The following is a 15107-nucleotide window of genomic DNA, read 5'->3' as shown; positions in this document are numbered from 1 at the left end:
TTTGCCCATGTCTTCTTCCATTAAATTTTAGCTATACATATATTACAAATATTTTTTTTTCATAAAGACACATATGTCATCAGCAGAGGATTGCGGTCGCGTGAGTTATAGTTGCCCACATGGAGGGCATATTATGCGCTTCGTTGTGCAAGGTAAACTTTTACATTTTCATTGTTTACATATGCCATGCACAAATGGTGCCGTTCGGGCACCATTTGCACACGGGGTGTGGAGATTATGGTTAATTTTTTTTTTTTTAAACAATTTTTACCATACGCGTACGGTAAGCGTAATCTGCGATTTAAAAAAAAAAAAAATTGACATTTTGGCCTTGGGGGTGCTTTGGGGACACCTTCATCAAGGCTAGGTGGTTAGGAGCTGTCTAAACAGCCCCTTTACATGTTTTTTGCCTTTGTTTTTCCTCCCCTCCTCAGAGTGCGAGAGAGAAAATGGCGGCCGCCGCTGCCTGATTTCGACCGATTCGAATGTTTACTAAGATCTAACAGCCAATCAGAATCGCGCTTGCGCACGTCACCGTACGCGTACGGTAAGCGCACCGTAAGCTGGCTCAGATATATATATATTGATTTAAATGCTATTTTCTCAGGATCTACTGAACAGATTTACACCAGACCTACAAAAGGCACTTCCTTGACCTGAGGACTACCTCTCTGCCAAATTTCAAGTAACTCTGTCCGGCCGTTCGGGCTGTAGCTGTGTCTAAAGGTCCTATAGAAAAATGCATGGGAAAAACGCGTTTTGGGACCCCCCTTTTTTCTCAGCCCCCGCTTGACGAATCCCCCCGAGACTTTCAGGGTAGGAGCGTAGCGCCCCACCTATTTTGAAAATTTCGCGAGGATTCGTCGACCGGCGCCAAAGTTATTCCAAATAGAATGTTACAGATTTCCTATGGAAACAGGGTCCTAACTATAACTACCTACTGGCGACCGCCAGTAGGTAATATATATATCTATATATATATATATATATATATATATATATACATATATATATATATATATATATATATATATATATATATATATATATATATATATATATATATATATATATATATATATATATATATGACGTGAATTCCGCTGTAGGTTCCTTTCTCCCAATATAACGGACACGGACCCAAACTGGTGCTAAAAGGTGTTTTATTCAACCGTCGCCATTACGCATTTCAGCTCCGCAGAGCCTTGATCACATGACATGGTTGCCTCATTTCGTGTCTATTTTAAAGTAAAACACAAACATTTCCGGGAAAGTCACATGGTCATAGATGTAGAGAACAGACTTCATTGTACCATTGTATATCCATTGTACATGGCGTGTTTTAAAATATAGTGTTTTGAGATATGCAAATTGCTTTTGCGCCATTGACATTTTGAAACACGTTTTACTATTCATGACTTCTTTTACAATTGATATCTGTATATGTAAATCAACATAACTGAATAGTTATATAATATAGGGTTAAAGCCCTATGTTTGTACAAATCATTTCCTACAATATCGACCAACTTGTGTAACCCAAATATGATGTGCAAAAAAGTGCTGTATGTGCAAAAGTGCAAAAGTGCAAAAGTGCAATGTGCTGAGTTCATTGAGAATTAGGCATGTATGTAATAATAAAAATCATAAAAATCATTGTAAAATAACCGCTAGATACTTTGAATTCCATATTTGCACATTCAATAACTCCATATATTTATATCAATTGTACAGTCGAAGGGGATTAACTGTTAGTTAGAATACATCTCATATTGATTATCCAGATTAATACTTTCATTTTGCAGATATCCAATGTATAAAATATAAATATATTATAGATAAATACATAAATAAATAATTTAAATAAATAGATATATATGTACATATAAATATAATAAATTCTAAAACGAATCCCTTAAAAGTATTAATTTGAATTCATATATAACTGCTAATCAGTATTGTTATTGACTTATGATGAGGCCAGTATATTTCTACCCTTCTAATTGTATTCTTTTACAGTGATAGTTTGCTGCTCATTAGCTCAAACATGTATGTAAATCTTCTGTTACATTTAACCCTGCTGGTGCCTTTGAGTCAAAATGTATTATATATCTCGTTTCCAGTTTCCTCAGCTTTGTGACCCTGTCTCCTCCCCGTCTACTGGGGGGTACTGAGTCAATAACATAGTATTTGAGGGCTGTATTGTCGGAGTTGTGCTTCTCTTTGAAATGGCGCGCCACAGGATATGTGTTGTCTTGATTTGTTATGGCGTGCAAGTGTTGTAGAATGCGTTTGTGCACCTGCAACACAGTGCTGCCTATGTATTGCAGGCCACAAGTGCACTGCAATACATATACAGCAAACTCAGTTTTACATGTTAGTAGTTTGTCAATTTTAAATTCTCTATCACTGAATGGAGTGCTTTGGATAGTTTTTTTTATACCATGTGTGCAAGGTGTACATGTTTTGCATTTGAAGAATCCTCTTCTCATTTGTAACCAACTGCTTTTGTCAATAATTTCTAGATTTGTCTTAACCACTCTGTCTCTTGTTGATGGCGCTCTGCTATAAGTGATGGGTACTTTTTGAGGGACAAGTGGACCAATTACTGGGTCACATAGTACCATGGCTCAATTTTTGTGTATAATTTTCTTGATCTCTTTGTGCTGATTATTGTATTTCATAATCATACAATATTCTACAGTCCCTTGTTTTATTAAGTCCCCCTCTTTTTCTTTTAGGGCATCACTTCTGCTTTGTTCATATGATCTTTGAATGGCTCTGTCTATTGTTCTTTCTTGATATCCTCTCTGTAAAAATCTAGCTTTACTTTCTTTTTGAGCTGCCAATAAATCACTGTTGTTACTGCAGAGTCTCCGCAACCGTAACATCTCACCATACAGTATACTGTTGACCAGATGTTTCGGAGGCATGCTAACTGCGTGTAGAGTTGAATTGCCTGCTGTTTTCTTCCTAAACAACCTGGTTTCAATTTTGTGATTTTCAACATATATCTGGGTGTCTAGAAATTCTATAGAGCTAGAACTAATGGTGGCCGTGAATTTTAGATTGATATCATTGATGTTGAGGCATTGCACAAATTCATGGGCTTCACTTTCTGTTCCCTGCCAAATCACAAAAAGATCATCAATATATCGTCGCCACATTTTTACATTTTTCACCATATTCTGTTTATGTACACCCATGAGAACCAGTTCCTCCCATTTGCCCATATGAAGGCATGCATAACTGGGAGAGAAACTGGCTACCATGGCGAGTCCTCTAACTTGTTGTTATAGCTGGCTGTGGAACATAAAAATGTTGTTGTATAGACAGAATTTAATCATATCAATTAACATATTGCTATGGCATTTTAATGATGTGGGTCTCCTATATAGAAAATGTCTTATTGCTTCTATTCCGTCTGTATGTTCAATACTCGTGTATAACGAGGTTACATCCAATGCTATCAACAGATAATTATCTTGCCATTCAAATTCCGAGATTTGCCTTAAAAAGTCACTTGTATCACAAACATAGCTAGGTAAGTCTTTGACATGGGCTTGAAGAAAATAGTCAATGTATCTGGTGGTATGTTCTAGAAACCCATCCCTTGCTGAAATAATGGGTCTGCCTGGGGGATTATCTCGGTCCTTATGATTTTTGGGGATAAAATATAATACAGGAGTAGTTGGATGTTCTTTCTTAAGATATTTATATCCATCACAGGGCCTGTTTCCCAAACTCTCGGCGGGTGCACCTCAAACACGGGGATGGAGCCCATGTGTTACACAACAACTACAGCTCAGTAGGTGCACTCGCAGGACGTGTCAAGAATTCTCGCAGACGCGTTTCAGCGTTATGCTTTCTTCAGTGCGGTAAAGTAATTGACACTCTGGCATATATATATTTTTTTTTAACATAAGAAAAGAGTAGAGCAAATTGGCGATGGACCTAACAGACAAACAAAACAGCAGGAGGTAAGGGAACAGACAGAAGCAATAAAGCCAATAAAACCAGTGACAAAGCTCCTTGACTAAATGGCCACCCTTTGGGCTGATCCAGATGAGTAGACCTACAATTATCCTCACATAAGTGATCACTTAGAATAGTCCTACCTTCCTGGTAATGTCAGCGTAAGTTGTACAAAATCCTCTTTTATTTTCTGTGTCAGATTGTGCCAATAGTCTATGACTGAACCCAATGTACTGGGAACGGGCCCCATCTTGAATCAGGGGTTTAAGAACACAACTGGACTCACCAAGGGGAGACAGGATCCCTGGTCACGACTGATCTCCAACTGCTCCAGTCGACCAAATCGGAGCCAGACCTTCCTGGACGATGTTCATGTGTGCTGGGCACTGGGAGGGGCTAGGCACTCTGGTGGGCACCAGCGGTTGAGATGGTAGGTCCAGATGGGACCTTCAGCAGCTAGCTCCAGCGAGAACCCTGGACCATGCATGTGAATTTCAACGGGTCCCTAGTAGAGCGGGGGGTGGGCAGGGCGACCATGAGGCCTGTTGTTTGGTGTGGAGGTGGCAGGCACCCTATACCACATGACCCCCTTGCTCGGATCGCACAAGACCTCCTCGAAGGCAGGACTCAGGCATAGCATGATCAACGGGTCTCAATGCATGCAGGCATCCCACTGCAAAGTAAGTGAGGGGATGAAGCAGGGTGTGTTCTATGGTGAACCGCCGTTCACGAATCACTATTCAATTTCCCTTTCACGACAATCCCTGACGAGTGATGAAAAGGCAGTGGACCAACTGCGGCACAACGAATCCATCATTTCCCCAAGCACTTCCGCAAATTCATTAGGGAGTGAGGATTACAAATCCAGTATGAAGGTCCCATGTCCAACCGACCATGGTCAGAACAGGACCATCAAACATTGGGACCTGCGAATACCATACCTTTGGAGAGGTGCCGTCATGGACTGTGCAAAACCAGTGCGATCCATTGTTGGTGAGTACCCTGCAGCTGATTGAAAGGATGCAGCAAGGTGGGTTCTCGGGTGGGCAGGTCAGGAACCAGATGTAGAGGTGGCGGAATCCCCTACACGGCGAGTCGTCCTCTTACCTCAGTGAAATGTTAGAAGGGGTCTCACCTGCCCTCTGGACCCCGGCGGAGGGCAATCGATGTGGACTGGACTTTTGAAGGTCCTGATTAGTATCTAATCCGAGCAGGAACTTCTGTCATGGGGGTGTAGTTTAAGGCAAAGGGGCGGATCTTTGTTATTGCCCTGTAGTTCCTTGTGATTCTTCCATAAAGGTTTGATGTCTTATATTTCATCACACTTCTGGGCATCAAGGGTTCGATAGAGATCCCTTACCCCGGGAGCCTCTGGAGACAACTCCTTCTCAGTGGGCCATTTTTGGTAAGTAGAGTAAGTATTTTTTAAGTTATAAGATATTTTAACCTAGTGATATTTGCGGTTGCTGTATTTTCATGAAATATTGTGGTATTTCCTGGAGGAACCATGGTAAATGGCGATGAGAAGTCATCATTAGGTAATTGGCTGATGACTGGCTTTACAAAAGTTAAAAGAGGCCATGCTGTTTTTAGGTACAGTGTGGCTGATTTCTGTGTTATGCCTTCAGATCAAAGTAAGTATTAGGTTGGATGTTTTCACCTATGTCACACCACTTGAGTAAAGTGGGAATATGTAGAAATACATATTTATAAGTTCTATATAATATTTTAAAATGAAGGTACGGAGTGCGATATGTAAAAAAATTCAAAATACACTATTACACACTATATTTTGCAAATATAGTGTAGTAAAGTGTATTTTCTATTTTCAACATATTTGAATATTTACAAAAAAGTCTATGGAGTAGCGCTGCAATGCCTACAAATTACTGCACTACTCAAAAAAAAGTGCAGTTCTCCAGAGACTCCTATAAAAATATATATAGAATATTTTAAATACATTTCTCTACCTATTAGCACTTTAACAAAAGTGGTAAAAGGTAATGAACAACAATGAAACCTTACATACATATATCTAAGACCCTAACTTGGAGCGCAGCAAAATGCAGACCACAGAATCCACCAAAACTGTGATTAAAAACGACATGGCTGCCTTTTACCTTTTACCACCGCACAATATATATCTATGCTTTTTAAAACGTATAATTTTAACGCTACTTACACTATGCATACATACTACCAAAAAGAATCATTTATACCTCATAATGTATATTCCTGCCCCATTACATCTACATCCATTCACATACTTTCACACTACATCTCTTTTAATTAACACACTCCACTCTACACCACTCGACTCAATGCCTCTCCACTATACGCTATTACACTCTATGCCACTCCACTCTACTCTACGCTAGTTTATGCTACCCCACTCCATTCTATGACACTACAGTCAATGCCACTGCACTGTACACTCTTCAACTCTATGAAACTCCACTCTGCGCTATTCCACTGTACACCAGTCTGCTCTACCTCACTCCACTCTATGCCACTGCACTGTACACAACTCCACTGTATGTTATTCTACTGTATGCCACCTCTCTGTATGATACTCCAGTCTATGCCACTCCACTGTATGCCACTACACTGTACGCAATCAACTTTACACTATTCCACTGCACGCAACTCAGCTCTAACAAACTCCAGTGTATGCCACTGCACTATACATCAGTATACTGTATGCCAATCCACTCTACACTATTTATTATATGCAACTCAACTGTAGGGCACTCCACATTACGTTATTCCACTTTATGCAACTCCACTGTTCTTCACTCCTCTGCACCCTACTGTAATATACAGAATTCCACTGTACGGCACTCCACTGTGTGCCATATCACTGTACGCCACTCTAGTCTACCCCACTCCACTCTATGCCACTTCACTCTAACCCACTTTATTCTATGGCAGTCCAGGCTATGCCACTGCAATCAACCTTTTTCGCTATTCCACTCTATGCTATTCTACTCTATGCCATTCCACTCACCCCACTACATGCTGTGCTATTGCACTCTACGCCACTCCACTGTATGCCACTCCACCATACACCATTCCACTCTAGGCCAGAGAGTCGGAGCTATTTCCTACAGCATCGTAATCGGCCCCTATATCTGTATTTGAACACCTGTGCCAGACACATGTTCCAGGTCACACAGCCTGACTGCCTTGACATGTTATCACCATTACATCCACAGTAGGCCATATTTGCACAGGGACCTACGTCCTTCCTCTTCACAGGTCTGTACCTCCAGGGAAGTATCAACCGGCAGGTACTTTAATGCTAAATTAGTAGGGATCGCATTGAAAAGGTAATGGGCACAAACTACAAGGCCTGGATAAATTACAACAGCGGTCATCCTGTAATCTACTTCTCTCTCACATCGCCAGAGGTTACTACTAGGCTGTAGAGTACCTGCAGTCTCAAATCACATAGAAAACATAAATGCACCCCCCAGGTGGGGTGGCATCCATGGTTCCTGGGCCGCCCATGCATGCACAGGACCTGCATGCTACTGCTATCCTTACCCGGAGTCTCCTTACCCAATCTGTGCCAGGAGGGCGTCCCCTCCGCATCAAAAGTGAAGAACCAAGCAGGAAGTCTTAGCCCCGTGTCAGCATGACTTAAATGAATTAAAACGTGAGTCTGGAAAAACCACGTTGTCAGACTTATGGGTAGTGGGACGAAAAAACTAGAATGCCGACCGCAGTGTGTCCAATGCTCGTGGGTGAAGACTGTGTTGTGTATGCCTATTCGAGAACGTACAATGGGTCTAAAGATCTGGGTTAATGCTAGGGAGCATGCAAGACCCGGGACACTAGAATGCCAACTGCAGTATATCCAAGGACCTTTGATAGGACCAGTCCTGCACATGCGCATGTGCCCAAAGACTGAGGAACGGTGTGCATAGAATCACACAATCCGAGTGGGTGCAAGGAAGCATGCAAGACCCAGGGGACAGAGACCTTCTCCCACTTGGGCGTAATGAAAAGAAAAAGAGAAGGAGGAAAATTTATAGGAGTACCTCATACATTTAAAATTTTAAAGGCATATGTGTGAACACAAAGGTGGGTAATATTCCCATTACAAAGCTCTAGCAATGGCTAAAACAGTTACAAACAACTGAATGCTCTAGATAGGTCCATGATATCAGCAAGTTATCGATGTAAGCTGAAACCTGATTTTGATTGTTGAGGCCATTGATCCCTCTCTCTTGATCCAACAGCATACCAATTCCAGTAGTCTCACATTGCGGTCTCCTTCTATAGGGCTAGGTTGTAGAACCTCAATCACTTGCCACTTGATTTGATTTGCTGTGAAATGTTCCTCCAGAGGTGCCCCTGGCAGTCTGCAATTGATCCGATTCTTATGTTGTAGGATACATGATTTAACTTTTTGGGTGGTCCGTGCTATATTGAGCATCTGACAGGAGCAAAAAATTGCATACACACATTTTGGGAGGTACAATTTGAAAAAGATTTTTGGGTATGTGACACATTTCCATGCACAAAAGACCTGGTGTCATTGCAAAATTGACATGCTGTACATTGACCACATTTGAAATGCCCCAGGACTGGTTGTAGACCCCACTGAGAATAAATGCTAGGAGCTCTAGTATTTGGTAGTGCTGCTCTGATAAGTTTATCTCTCACATTTGGATCTCTTTTGAAGGAGCTAAGGGGTATGTCCTTATGATCAGTGGTGTCGCCGCTCAGGTGCCAGTGTTTGAAAAGAATCTTATGAATGACATTACTGTCAGTATTGTACGTACTGACAAAAATCAGGCGATCTTCCATCTCTTTTATTTTTTTTATTTTTTATTGAAATTCTTGTGACAAAGTTACAATCTGACAATAACATAAGTTGGCAAACAGAGAATAGTGATATAAAATAACATGAAGAAAATAATTGCATAGATTGGCGAGCAAAAAATAAAAATACAGAATAACATGAAGAAAATAATTGACGAAATGCAAGAATCGATCATTACTCAAAGTACAGACTCCAAATTCTATTAAACTGCATAATCCCACCTATTCGCTGTGCGTATCGCATTTCAGTCTCTCTAACATTCCGAATTTTTTGGAACCAGGCATTAAAAAGAGGAACTTGAATTGACTTCCAGTTTTGCAGCACCAATGACCTTGCTACTGCCATTGCAATGAATAATAGTTTAACGATCTGTTATGTCAAGCCAAGATCAGAATCGTATCCATACAATATTAATTTAACATTATAAGTAATCAGAATCCCACAATACTTTTGCAAATATTCAAATATCTCATTCCAGAAGGGCATGATTTTAACACAGTAAGCTATAGTGTGGGACCAGTTTGCGGGAGTATATTGCTGGCATCTAAAACAGGTGGCAGTGGTGTTAGGAAACATTTTAGCAATGGCAGCAGGAGTACGATACAGGAGCCATTTACTGAAGAATAGCATTCTTCTCCAATTAGATCCTCGAAGAACACTGAAATTCAGTTTATTTATAGTTTGCCAAGTATTGATAGTAAGTACATGATTCTCCTGTTCTTGCCATTTTTTAATTGCTTTTTGGCTAAGATCGTCCTCAGTATATTGTGCTAAGAATCGTTTCCATACCCCTGGCTTCATCATCCTAGAAGTTATAAACAGATCGTCCCATAACTGATTGGAGGAACCAATGCTTATTGGCTCCACTTGTAGCAACGTTTTAAAGATTGAAGCATACGAGCCAAGTAGCATGAAATTCCCTGGAATATTAAGTTGCATCTCTCCTGGTAACAGCCATGTCCCCTCCCTTATGAAATCTGTCAAAGAATGAAATCCCAGACGTGCCCATTGTAGTGCAATGTCGACTCCAATCTTCATTCCAAGAAAAAGAAGAGCATTTCTTAAGGGGGTTCTCATATTATATTGTGGGAGAGAATATCTTTTAAGAAAGACATCACGACGCTTGAAGAACCAAAGCATCGTCTTATATCGAGTAAGTTTCGGTAATTTGGGAGTATGTAGCGGAGATGGGATCTGAACCTCATGACAAATTCTGTCAAAAAAAAATTAATAAACACAGTTGGGGTCTGCATTCCAGATTTGAACCGCTCTAAATATTGGGAAAAATATGCGCTATAATAATCTTTAACATTGGGTACGGCTAAACCTCCCAATTCCGTATCGGCGTAAAGAATCCGCATTGCTATCCTGGGACTTTTTTTTGCCCATATAAAACCTGAAAATAGTGATTGGACTTTTGAGAAGAAACCACTGGGCAAAAAACAGGGAATGGCAGAAAACAAAAAATTAAATAACGGAAGAATAGACATTTTTATGAGTGCCACCCGCCCCAGGATGGAAAATGGCAGCGAGTCCCATCTACTAAATAAGGATTGAACCTTACGTAGGAGAGGATCAAAATTCAACTTAACTAAATCGGAAACCGAAACAGAATACATAACTCCTAAATACCTCTTCGGTCTTGAATTCATACAGCCAAATAAATCAGTGTGTAGCTCAACCTCACCCCCACCACAGACTAATATTTCAGTTTTTTTTTTATTAAATCGGTAACCCCCCAGATGTTCGAATTCTTCAAAAAGCTGAAGAGCTGCAGTTTGAGATTGAATATCCGACTTGATCAGAAGCAAAATATCGTCGGCATATAGTTTGATTTTTGCCATGGAAGGAATAGGAGGAGAGATATTTACGGATTCACGAATAGCTGTGGCTAATGGTTCAATAAAGAATGCAAAAAGAATAGGGGACAAAGGGCACCCTTGCCTGGTGCCCCGTTGAACCAATACTTTACCAACCATAACTGAATTAATACTTATATTGGCTTTAGCACCCGTGTACAGATTTTGAATTAAACTAATAATCTGTGGAGGAATTCCAAAGTGCTTTAAAATAACAAATAAAGTTGTCCATACCACCAAATCAAAAGCTTTTTCCGCATCTAATAATAGGACTAAAGCTGAAATTTTATTTGTCTGAAAATAGTCTAAAGCCTCAGTAAGAAAATGTGTATTAGTAGCTAATTGTCGGCCTGCCACAAAGCCATTCTGATCCGGGTGAATAAGATCCTTGGCAATGTGATTGAAACGTATTGATAATAATTTAGTAAGGATCTTATAATCAGTATTTAATAATGTGATAGGCCTATATGAGTTGGGATCTTTGCCTTTTTTGAGAAAACTAACAACTGTACCCTCCCCGAAGGAATCTGGAACTTGCCCACCCATTAACATATAATTAACTAATTGTAATAATAAATCAAAAAAGACGCAGAAGAAAACCTTAAAAAATTCAGCGGGGAGGCCATCCGGGCCACAGGCCTTGCCAATTGGGAGGTTCTTTACCACTAATTCCAGCTCTGACTTTGAAAATAAGCGCACCATTGCTCCACTGTCTGCCTGAGATAGAGAAGGCATATCGTGTCTTGCTAAAAAATTAAAGAGCCTAGAATGGTCTATTTCCTGATGATGACTATATATCTGCTTATAGTGAGAAAGCATTAAAGTGCCAATGACATCAGGCTGTGATGTATCTATCAAGGTGATAGGAGACTTCAGAGTACGAATTACATTTGCAGCAGCTTGCTCCTTAGCCTGCCACGCAAGGAGTTTGCCAGAAAAATTACTCTACTCATAACTCCTTTGAGATTGTATAAGAAATTGCTGTTCACTCTGTATAGCAAAAAGCGTACTAAGTTCACGTTTGGCCTCGTTGAATTTTTTTTGCACAAGACTAGAAAAATGGGATTGTCGAAGCCGAGTTAGTGAGCAAATTCTTTGGTAGAGTAGGGTTCTAGTTTGTTTGATAGTACGCCAATCTTCTGCGTCTTTACCGATGATGATACCACGAATAAAGGCTTTTAGTGAGTCCCAAATAATATGTAGTGGAGCCGTGTATGAATTACGGGCAATAAAATCAACAATTTCCGATTTTAAAAAGGAAACCCAATTACTATCTTGTAGATACTTTTTATTAAATATCCATCTCTTGGGGGGCCAAATTTCTTCCCCTACTTTAAACTCGATTACCAGCATTGCGTGATCTGAAAATCCATTATGCAAAAATTTCTGATATGAACATTTTAATAAACTAGAGGCCAAAAAGAAATCAATACGAGAGGAGGATCTATGTCTACCCGACCAATAAGTGAATTCTTGTTTATAAGGGAATTTTAATCGCCATGGATCGCAAAGATCGAGTAAGGCGGAGTTCTTGATAATAGACCTTAATGACTTTGGTTTAGATTGTTTCTTTAAGAAACCAGTAGAATCTAGTTTTATATCAATAAGGATATTAAAATCCCCACCTATAATTATATCTCCCCTAACCAATAGTAGTGATTGAAATAACTCCTCATAGATGGGGGCACGGTCTTCCACTGGGGCATAATAGCTAACAAAAGTAATCGGCCTATTCCTATCTTTAATTGCGCAAGTAGCCCAACACCACCGCCCTGCTCCTCCATCTTCAAACTGAATAATTTCTGCATCTAAATTGCGATTGATAAAAAGCGCAACTCCCCTTTGAGATTCTTGAGCACATGAGAACCCATGATATGAAGACCAATTTTTAAACATAGAAAAAGAGTTAATTTTATCCACAGAAATATGAGTTTCTTGCAGCATCACAACTGCTGGGTGCTCTGTTTTAATCCAAAGCTCAATAGTGCGCATTTTTTTTTTGTTATTCAATCCATTAACATTGAAAGAGATAACTCTAACCCCTCCAATAGACATTAGTTATTAAGAATAACTTCTTGCCAGCATATTTTTCATCACAAACCCCAAGAATTTCCATTTTCCATACGATCTTCCATCTCCTCGTGTACTTGGGGGGGGAGTTGAGTAGATGTTCTTTGTATCAATTTCCTAGCAATGCAATCTGAGGTGTTAAGTTGATAGAGTAGTCCATCTTGAATATAGCGTTGCCTACTTTTTGCCAACATTCATAGATTTAGGGACATAACCAAGTAAGATGTGAAAGGCCTGCTTTCCACCTCTACATCTGTCTCATGTGGAGTTTTCTCTGATGCCACATTTCCACATACTTATTCTATGAAGGTAGCAAAATCAGATAGTCCATAAGCTGCTATTAGGGGATAGGGCACCAGTCTGGGAACAGCAGTGTTTCTATAACACCTCAGGTATCAGGATCTACAAGTCCTCGCTCCTTTTGTCTTTGTACTTACTTGTTAGTACTGGGGACTACTTCTGCATTAAGCTATAGAGCGAAGTTAACAGTTGTTTCTATGATTTTTTTCCAGAGCCTTTATTTACATTTTTACTTTGTAAAGACATTGCACATCACAGTAACAACAAACTTTAGCAGCAGATATATAGAATAGTACAGTAGCAGGTAGTACACAACAAGCATTTAACAGCGACCCAAAGAAGACAGAAGAAATAAGTGCAAGAAATGCAATGTGGTGCTAACTGATAGTTAGCATAAGTGCATTACCACCCTCGACCACACTTACCATGTGGGACTGCAGTGTTTGAAAGAATGAATCTAGTGAGAGGTATGGGGACTTTTCCAAAAAGATAAAATATTTGGACAGTACCACTATTTTCATTATTGAGATGGTTCCTGGTACTGATAAAGGCAGGCTGATCCACCTTGTGATCTGTTCTACAGTCTGGTACTGCTCCCTTATCACCACATTACCTTGCAACTGACCCATACTCCAAAATACTTCACTGAGACATCACACCATTCTAGGGCACAGTCCTGCAGTATATCCAAGGACCTTTGATAGGACCAGTACTACACATGCGCATGTGCCCAAAGACTGAGTCCAATGGAAAGCCTTTAGAAATGGGGGTCAAAAAGAACATGATTGATTTATGTGTCCACATAGGGTGAAATTAAGATTGGCCTTGATTTGTATCTGGGGGTATATGCGGAGTAGTGTTCTTCTTATCTAAGGTGGCTGAAACATATATCACCACCAACTGTCAGGTTTTATTGAGGAAAGGAATCTTTTACACAGTACACAATATGGTTTCCGCCCCAGGTACAGTACAGAGTCGGCTCTTCTGATAGCCTCAGAATCCATGTGCCATGTGGTGGACAATGGGGACACTGCAGATTTACTGCTACTGGACTTAAGTGCGTCCTTTGACCGTGTCCTATGGTTGCTTTTTGTAGCGGTTATGGTGTGGCAGTGACAGCCATAAAGCCCTAAGGTGGTTGGCAACTTTTGTGGAAAATCACGCCTTCCAGGTCCTCCAGAAGCCTTCTGCTCCAAGGCAGTTCCTTTGTCTGAGGTAGTTCCACAGGGCTCCTTGCTGAGCCCTACCCTTTTAAATCTGTACATCCGCCCCCTTGTCAGACATCACTATGCGACATGGCTTCAAAATAATATCCTACGCCGACAACACTCAGCTGATCATTACCTTGTACCATAATTCAGCTTTTGTCGCCGTGGCTCTGAGGGCTTGCTTGTTTGAGTTATCCCTCTGGATGGACCTTATCTGCCTGAAGTTAAATGCAGGTAAGATGGATGTCCTCGATTTGGTCCCGAGCCTGGTGGGCAGAATCTCTGGGTCCCTTTCCTCAGCGTAACTCTACAGTTAAAAACTTGGATGTCTGGTTTTATGATAAACTCACTTTTGAGAGCCAAATCACAGCCTTAGCGGGCACGTGTTTTTGTCATTATTAAATCTCTCAATCACTTTATGTATCTCCTACCATTCTCGGCCCAGAAAACTGTGATCCAGGCTTTAGTGGTCTGTTGGGTAGACTATTGTAACATCTTATACCTGGGAGCCTCTCAGGCTAGGATTAAGAGACTCCAGCGAGTACAAAACTCGGTGGCTAACCTGCTGCTTAAACTCTCTAAGCGTGCATCCATGGGTATGGCATTTCCGACACTGCACTGGCTCCCAATGGAAAAGTGCCTCTCTTTTAAGGCCTTTTGCTACTGCAATAGGATCCAATGGAAGGCTGGGCCAACGTATCTCCACTCTCTTCTTGCTTCTTATTCTCTTAGGAGGTGCCTCAGGTCTTCGGAGGCACTATTTATGCAACTGCTCAGAATCAAGAAAGCTCGCACTGGTGGAATATCTTTTTGCTTTCTTGCTTCTGCGCTCAGAATCAAGGAAGTTCGCACAAGTGGAAGATCT

This window comes from Triturus cristatus, chromosome 4_1 (assembly GCF_964204655.1).
Source record: "Triturus cristatus chromosome 4_1, aTriCri1.1, whole genome shotgun sequence".
Lineage (NCBI taxonomy): Eukaryota > Metazoa > Chordata > Amphibia > Caudata > Salamandridae > Triturus > Triturus cristatus.
The sequence above is the reverse complement of the archived record's forward strand: the minus strand, read 5'-3'. Positions refer to the sequence as shown.